Source organism: Gymnoscopelus microlampas (genome assembly GCF_963454915.1).
Source record: "Gymnoscopelus microlampas genome assembly, chromosome: 17".
NCBI classification, from domain to species: Eukaryota; Metazoa; Chordata; class Actinopteri; order Myctophiformes; family Myctophidae; genus Gymnoscopelus; species Gymnoscopelus microlampas.
This window is the reverse complement of record NC_139954.1, coordinates 41,153,942-41,163,341: the sequence shown is the minus strand read 5'-3', so window position 1 is coordinate 41,163,341 and position 9,400 is coordinate 41,153,942.

Genomic DNA, 9,400 nt, shown 5'->3' with positions numbered 1-9,400 from the left:
TGCAGTTAAATTTCAATGCAACAACTAATGGGTCTCTCGATTTGAAACGGTGCTCGCAAGTTGCGCGTCTAATAGTCCAGTCAAAAACAGTTTTTTTTTAAGGGGCGAGTGCTTTACTTAATCCCAAACAACGCCATTATAATCAACACTAAAGACTCGACAACTAAACAAACAAAGTGTAAAAAGATGTCATCATCTGATGAAAGCCTCCGTTCGCATTGAGCCGTTTATAGTAACGAGGGTAGCCTCGAACGCGGTCCTCTCGCCTCTCTCTCTGGTTCTAAGTGCTGCTGGTTGTGAGTCTCTTCAGCTGGAACGTCATCCTCCTCCTGCGCTGCGTCTGGAGACTCCAAGGTCGGCGCGCTGCGCTGCGCAGTGGTGGAAAAAGTACTCACATTTGTTACTTAGAGTAAAGTATCAATACTGCGATGTGGAAATACTCTGTTAAGTAAAAAGTCCAGAATTCAAAATCTACTTGAGTAAAAGTAGAAAAGTATTGGTATGAAATGAAAAATGTATTTAAAGTACCAAATGTAGAAAGTACTCATTGTGCAGAATCTCCCATTTCAGAGGGTATCATTATGTATAAAATGTATTAAAATCTTTTGAAAATAGCAGATCTGCAAGCTCACAATGCCTCGCATGGCATTGTGAGCTTGTAGATCTGCTATTTTCAAATAGCCAAAGTTTAATGTGTTTTGTAAAAAATAATTCAAATCTACAAAGTAATTAACTAAAGTTTTCAAATAATTGTAGTGGAGTTGCCTCTGAGATGTAGTGGAGTAAAAAAGTAAATGTACTCAGAATTGGAAATACTCCAGTAAAGTAAAACATTCATCAAAGGGTTTACTTAAGTACAGTACTTGAATAAATGTACTTACTTAGTTACGTTACACCACTGTCTGTCTGTGTCTGTCTCCAGATGAAGATGGAAAGACAAAAAAAGTCCTGAACTTCCACTTCACTTTAGAATACAGTGGTTCTCAAAAGTGGGGTCCGGTGACCCCTAGTGGTCCTTGAGGGCGCTCCAGAGTCCCCAGCAAAATGTGTAATAGCATCAAAATTACTTTAACGGTTAACCATAATTGAAAATAGTGGAGTAAAAGTATTGAAAATTGAAAATACTAAAGTAAAAGCACCTAAAACTTGTACTTAAGTACAGTACTTGAGTAAATGTACTCAGTTGCTTTACACCACTGGCCTTATTGCCACTCTCAGCGTGGGGGAACTGCGATCATGTTGTTCTTGTGGGCGTTAATTAGGCTATTATGTTCAAAGAGATGATGGAGAAATAAGAGCAATAATGTGATTAAATGCTCATACTAACAGACAGAATCACGCCTCCAAACATACTTAGAGACTAGATTTTAATGTAGGCTAAAAATGACAAGCAATTTCTATTTTTGGTACTTTAAGCACATATTGATACCAATACTTTGTACTTCTACTCAAGTACATTTTGAATTCCGGACTTTTTAGACAGACAGACAGACAGACAGACAGACACACAGACACACAGACACACAGACAGAGAAGGTCAACGCATTTTGCATTGTTAGTACAATGACATTAAGGAACGAATGACTGAATGGCTGTTGAGGACATTATGCTGGTTCTCATTGAAATGGATGAGCGTCTTGCGCCACCATGTGGTCAAAATGACAAAGGTACTTTTTGCACAGAAAATTAATATCTATAGGCCTATTCAGCCAGCACCTGATTTGATCACATTCACAGAATGACACTAAATGCTTGAAACGCTTTCAGAAGTAGAGGATATTGCAGTGGTTCTCAAACTTATTTGTGTCAAGGACCCCCACATTGATATTTATTTGGCCGAGGACCCCCACCTGAAAATGTTTTGTGCCAGGGACCCCCAGAAGAAAAAATAAATAAATCAGCAGCTAGCGTGGCACGCTGTGAGCAGTGAGCTTGTAGATGCGCTATTTTTGAATAGCTAATATATAAATGGATAAAGTGGTGAAAATGATTAACTAGGCAACCTTTGCTGCATGGGACCCCTGGAACCCCCTCAATGACCCCTGGGGTCCCCGGACCCCACTTTGAGAACCAATGGGATAGGCCTACTAGTGGGAATTTACTATTTTTGGAAATGAATATTTGTATAATATTTGCATTATACAAATATTTTAACACAGCAGCAGTCCCTTATGGCCACTCATGCTTCACGCACTCATGGGAAAATTGGGTATTAAAGGTAGGGTAAGTGATATGTTTTGGTTAAAAAGTATTTTGTTAAAAGGTTAAAATACTATATTCTGATAGTAACCATTGCTATAGAGTGTTTTTTTTTCCAGTAACAGCTGTCTCCCTGTCTCTCCAGCTCTTTAATAAACAGAAAATACATTTTTCGGTAGGTGTCTAAATCTCAGCCAATCAGGAGAAAGTACCCATTTTTAAGCTTAATTTGTATAGTGTTCCAGTTCCAATTTTGTCTTCTCATTTCTTAGTGTCATCACTTCCAATTTCACTTGTTTAATCTGTATCCTGATTGAGTTCTCTATCCTGATTGGATAAAATTGGAAATGAAACTGAAACGAAAATGCATTTTCTGTTTAATAAAGAGGTGGAGAGACAAGGAGACTCCTAATACTGAACAAACACTCTATAGCAATGAGTACTATCAGAATATAGAGCTATTTAACAATTATTTTAACCAAAGCAAATCACTTACCCTACCTTAAGAATACATTATTTCCCCCCCCTTTTTTCTTTTACAGTAGAACAGTGCTTAAACTTGTGTACCACTTCGGCCATGTCATTATAGGCGAAAATTTACATTTGAGTGTATTTCGTTTTAATACTCTAAACTTAGTCTAAATTGTTCTGACACACAGTGAGTCACACCCTGCTGTTTGTTAAAAGAGCCACTCCAAATGTACAGCAGGACCTCTAGTGGTTATTTGCTGCAACGACAGGCACCACACGTAGCGTGAAATCACCTAACAACCTCGACGCTAATTTCACAAGCGTGTGTGTGTGTGTGTGTGTGTGTGTGTGTGTGTGTGTGTGTGTGTGTGTGTGTGTGTGTGTGTGTGTGTGTGCGCGCGCGTGCGTGCGTGCGTGCGTGTGTGTGCGCGCGCGCACAGGAGCCTTGTGAGAAGATTAGTTTTTTTCTTGCTCGTATCTGTTGGATTAATAGGCTAACTAACCAAACATTACCCTGGTCAAACCTTAACCTGCAATAGGCTCTATTCACAGCAGCCATATTATGAAGACATTCACAGGTGTTACCAATGATACTAATGAAGGCTCTGTGTTCCATTCTGGTCAAACATAGGGCGCGTTCGAAAATACAGCGTTGAGCGCACTGGCCAATACAAACTAACAGGCGAGTGTGCTCCGGTGCGTAATTTCCGAATGCACCCAGAGTTAGGGTGCTAATATTGTGCATGTTGGCCCACTGGAAACACTCACTGTTACACCAGTGGGTCTACAGTTGGGGTACAGGGACCCTTGTGGGCTTCCAAATGGCCCCTTACAGGTGTGTAACTCTGAGAGTGTACAAATGGAACCAAATGGACCCGTAATTAATCAAAGATCTTCAAACAGTGAGTAACCTATATAACCAATCAAATATCACTCAGCTGTGTTGATTGTTTCTGTTGGCATTGCTGTCTACTTTTAAGGGGACAATTGGCTGCCAATATTCCCCAAACCCTTTGTAAAATATGTGCATAATAAAACTCCTGTGAGCTTGTAGATCTGCTATTTTTGAAGAGCCAACATATACATGGATAAAGCGGTTAAAATGATTGTGTCAATAGGCTCTATGCACAGCAGCCATTTGGAGAGAAATTGGGCCTTTTCTTCACTTCCTTCACAGGTGTTACCAATGATACTAATGAAGGCTCTGTTCCATTCTGGTCAAACAGAGTTCGGGTGCTGATATTGTGCATGTTGGCTCACTAGAAACACTAGTGGGTCTCAAAGTGTGGTCCAGGGACCCTCATGGTTCCTTGAGGGGATCTAACCAAATGGACCCGGGAGGGTTTCATTTGTACACTCTCATAGTTATGGGGGTGCTTGAAATTAAAAAGTTTGAGAACCACTAAATGGAACAGATCCTTCATTAGTATCATTGGTAACACCTGTGAAGGAAGGAAGAGGCCCAATTTCTGTCCAATATGGCTGCTGTGCATAGAGCCTATTTAGCTGGGGACCGGACCCCTGCATAAAACACAACAAAAGTATAACAACATGCTTTTAATGAGAGTTACATAGCTCTATAGCCTATCCTGATAGTAATCGTGTTTTTTTGTTGTATCCTTTATTTTCCCAGGGTAGGTACGCTGAGCATGAATGCTCTTTTTCAGCAACGCCCTGCTTTACAATCACAGTGACACACATTCACACCTGGGAGCTGGCCAGTACAACCAACCAACCAACCACAGCCCTGTAATACTGCTGTGGCCACTGAGCAGCTCCACTGGACCAGTTGTGGGTTCCGTGCCTTGCTCAAGGGCACTTCAACAGTGTCGAGGGAGGGGTGAGTGTTGTTAATTCAGTTCTACACCCAGATGTCTTTCCTGCCAGTCTGGGGATCGAACCAGGAACCATTTCTAACCTTTACAGCTGCTATAGAGTGTTTGTTTAAAAAGGAGGTCTCTCAAACTCTTAAGTAAACATAAAATACCTTTTCAGGTCGGGATAGCAATTTCATCCAATCCGGCGAGAGAGAACTCAGGACAAACAAGTGAAAATGTGAAGTGATGAAACAAAAGAATAGCACGTACAACATTGCAATTGAAACACTAATGTGTCACATTGTGACGCATTCAGCCTGCAGCTCTGCTATTTTAGCTAATTATTTGAAAACTTTAGTTACTAGTTACTTTGCAGATATAAATTATTACATTATAAAACATACATTAACCACTTTGGCTCTGTTTTATACCCAGGCTATTTGAAAATAGCCGATCTACAAGCTCACAACGCGTCGCAATGCGACGCATTGTGAGCTTGTAGATCTGCTATTTTCAAACATTTTAGTACTTTTACTTTTGGTACTTTAAGTAAAAGTCTAGTAAAACATTTGAGTACTTTTTCCACCACTGCATGAGATTCAACAATATTATACAATAAAGCCACACTGGTCTTTGGGAGAAGACAACACCCTGGAACCTTCTGGGTAGAAGGCCCACCTTCTGGTTTAGACACCCAAGTGTCTAAACCAGGGAGCCGTGACAAAACCCTGGCTTTGTGTCATTGTCATGACAAAATGCCACTGCTTGTTTACACAACATGGTAAAAAAAAAAGAAAAATGACTCAGAATTCCAAACCCTGCATTAGATCCGCCATTCGAAACAGTGGTGGAAGAAGTACTGACATGTTTTACTAGTAAGTAAAAGTATCAATACCACAATGTAGAAATACTCTGTTACAAGTAAGAGTCCGGTGTTCAAAATGTACTTGAGTAAGAGTACAAAAGTATTGGCATCAAAATATACTTAAAGTACCAAAGTAAAAGTACTCATTATGCAGAAATGTCCCATTTCAAGTTTTCAAAATGTATACAAATATTTTGAAAAGTAAAAGTTAAACTATTGAAAATTTGAAATTCTCCAGTAAAGTTGAAAAAATTGTACTCGAGTACAATACTTGAGTACATGCGCTTAGTTACTTTACACCACTGGGAGCTTTATTGGCATGAGAAAAAGTTTACATTGCCAAAGCAAGTGTCAAAACCTAAAACAATTAAAGAAAAAAATATGTACAGTTGGAGGGGGGTACAGCATTGTGTTAGACAGAGCTATGTCACATTGCAACATTGTATACATGTTAGTTGGTAAGGGACAGGGTATTTAAACAAAAAGCATAAATCTTTCAAGATCACTTTTGGGACAATTAGCAGCATTTTCCCCAAAACTATTTAAAATAGTATACAAAAAGTCTCAGATTTCAAATGTGTTTAAAGGTAGCAGCTTCGTTTATACAGTATGTGCAGTAGGTCTATGTCAGAGGTCCACTCTGTACAGATAGTGCAGGAAACACATTGGCTTACCTCCTTTTATCACAACAGTTCACAAATCTTGCTGCTGTGTTGGCACATTGTTGTAATGTTTTTGTATATGGTCATGTTTTCAAACTCACTTTGGGCGTAGCCACTGAATTGGCTCTTGCCCCCTGGAGACCTCTGGCTGCATTCCACTGCTAAGTTGTTTACACTGTGCACCCATGACACATATGTAAACAAACATGGAACTATGACTGCGTGTCATTGCTGCAAGAGGCCACACCGACAGTATCTCTCCTCCTGACAGTCTCCTAATGAGTCTCTTTCTATGGTTCTATAGTTATTGCGTTGTTTGTGTGTGTGTTGAGAGAACCCGTCAATATAGGTCAGTCTATCTAATGCGCTAAGCGGAGGGAAGCTCACCTCTAACAAATCGACAGTGTGGTGAGCCAACCACACGACACACCACCCTCTGTAGTGCTCTGACAATCTGCGATTGAGGGTGTTGCAGTTCCCATACCAGGCAGTGACGCAGCCCCTCAGGACGCTCTTGATGGTGCTGCTGTAGAACATGCTGAGGATGTGAGGGCTGCATGCCTGAGGCTGTACTGGGAGGAGAGGAGAGGGCTAGGCATGCAACCCCGAGGGGATTCCATGTTGAGGGTCAGTTTTCGTCGAGAATGTTTGGTGTGGAGCAGGGATGGTCAGTTGGGTGTAGGGTCTCACAACGTGTTGCTTTGCAACACGTTGTGAGCTTGTAGATCTTCTATTTTCGCTGTTTTAGAATGTATTTATTAACAATTAGTTTTTAATCTGACTCTTCAGCCTAGTAGGGTCCCATGTACATTGTTTGGTTGCCTTTGCTGTTTTATGCTATGTTTGCAAACCCTGTAGCACTTTGAGTCTTGAGATTTGCAAAAATGTAAAGTGCGTTATAAATAAAATAAAGCACATTATTATTATTAATTAAGTTCTGAGTTAAGGGTTAGTAACACCTCCTGAGCAAGGCCCGAATTAGGTTTTGATAACCTTATCTGTAGCAGAGCGGTAGCGTATTGGGGGAAAAGAAAAACAGAACCTGTGAAATACGTTGCACGGTTCACTTGGTTCTTGTGATGGAAAAGAGAGAAGAGAACTGTACGGACCAGGCCTGTACAGTTCTCTTGTAGCTCTTTTTATTCAGCTGAATGAAAAGAGCTATAAGAGAAGAACTGTACAGGCCTGAATCCGACTCTGAGGGGGTCCGTGGCTCTGTTGTGTTGTAGGGGGCATTGTCTGGGCATGGTTTGGGTCCACTTGTCCCCTAAGAGCAGGGTGTCCCTGAGCGAGACACGTTAACCCTATCTTATCCCTGAGGCTCTGCCCATGTAGCGCCCAATACTCCTGACACTTAGGATGGGTTAAATGCAGATACAATATTTCACTGTATATGCAAATATACAGTGACATGTACCGCAAAGGAGTGCAGACCAAATTATTATTATTATTAGTTATTTAGTCACAAGCTCTTGTTTATACTTTTCATTGGTTAAATATTTATAAACCCGACAGGCACACTTAACCACTTGTCTTTCACTTTAAAACCTTTTAAAACATAGCAGATCTACAAGCTCACAATGCTTTGCAATGCGACATTTTGCTTTGCAACTGCTTCTTTTGCTACTTTTACATGACACTATCGTACAACAATGTTAGGCATTCATTTACAAAAAAAAACTATGGAGATGCAGGGTTTCTGCCTGACAACAGCGATATGCTGTGACCAGATGTTGGACTGGTTAGCAAAACCAAATTAGGAAATATAGAGTTCAGTTCCAGAGACTTGTACAATCTATGCCAAGGTAATCTGAGTTCCCAGAAGTTTTCGCCAGCTCTGGCGAGGAACTTCTGGGCCAGAGCCCTGGTATTTGTGGGCGGGATGTACCTTACGCTCTGAATCTGAGCGGACACGCCTCTTACCGGTCTGAGAGCTGTGCAACTCGTCTAAAAAGTCCGACGAGAGGCAAACAGCAGTACACAACAATGGCGGCCGAAATTTCTCAAGGGGAAATTGCTTCCCGTCGATCCTATTTAGATGCAACACCCACTGCATGTGGATCCCGCCCCCTTTTCTTCATTGGCTGTTGATTTGAATCACAACGCAGTGGCCGCGCCCCTGCTGTCCAAGCTCCGACGCTAACCCTCCCAGACTAATGCCAAGGTACCACAGAAGCTGTTCTGGTAGTTTGTGATCGCCCATCATCATATTAAGAGACTTTGTTTTTTTTTTTACGGGTCAGAGCTCAGCTCTGGACCTGTTGTTATTGGCAGTATTCTGTCACTTCTTCTGCCACTTTTCGCAGTTCTGGCTGAACCGTGCAGTCGCTTTTTACGAAACTCGGCCATATGGTAGATGGTCATGAAAAACGATCAAGAAATAATTCTCACAATCTTTCGTCCAAAGGTGGCGCTATAGCACTCAATTGAAAATGGCAACTTTGAACAGGTACAACTCATGCCCTGTTTGACCTAGAGCCATGAAACTTGGGTACACATGCGTCTCCTCATGCTGAACAACTTTCACCCTCTGACTTTTGACCTCTGACCTTTAGATCTCCCACCATTTTGAATTATATGAAAAACAGTCATTGGCTCCTAACTTCTGCATTTTTTCACTTATGGAAAATCCGTTGGAAATTTTTGTAGGCAGAGGTCCAAAGTTCAAGTGTTAAACGTTTCGTGCAGATTGCTCAAAAATCCCAGGAGGAGATAGATTTTAACTATTGCAGTTTTATGAAAATGATTCATCTGCCCGTAACACATACATGCAAGACTCACATTTCTTTGAAACGTTGCAGTAATGTAGAGAGTCATTCCAAATATCACTGAAACCAATCTCACTCCAATTGGCCAAAGGGGGGCGCTATAGCAATTTTTTGAAAATGCAAACTTTAAACAGGCAAAAGTCATGCCTCGTTTGGCCGGAAGTCGTGAAACTTGCTTACACATGTGCCTTGACTCATGAGGAACACATCTATCGCTTTGACCAGTAAGCTCCGCCCTTAGATTGTCCGCAATTTTGAGCAGTTTGAAAAACACTTAAACCCAGGATTTTTCAGCTATTTGCGTGAAACTGTATCATCTGTGTGATCTCCTTTTTCACAGTTATTTGTCTGTTGGGCCAATGACGTCTCCCTTAAATGAATGCCTCACAATCTCAAGGTCGCCAGTTCAAGCCTCACTTGATGCAGACTTAATTTAAGTTGAATTGCCAACAACATGACTGTATCAATGAATACATGTGCAAATGGTAAAGATAACCTGAAATGCTTATTTGAGAGTACGTTTTTTCAACGTATGACATACTTCATTCTGAAAATAGCTGATCTACAATCTCACAACTTTTCATGGTTTGTGAGCTTGTAGATCGGCTACTTTCACTA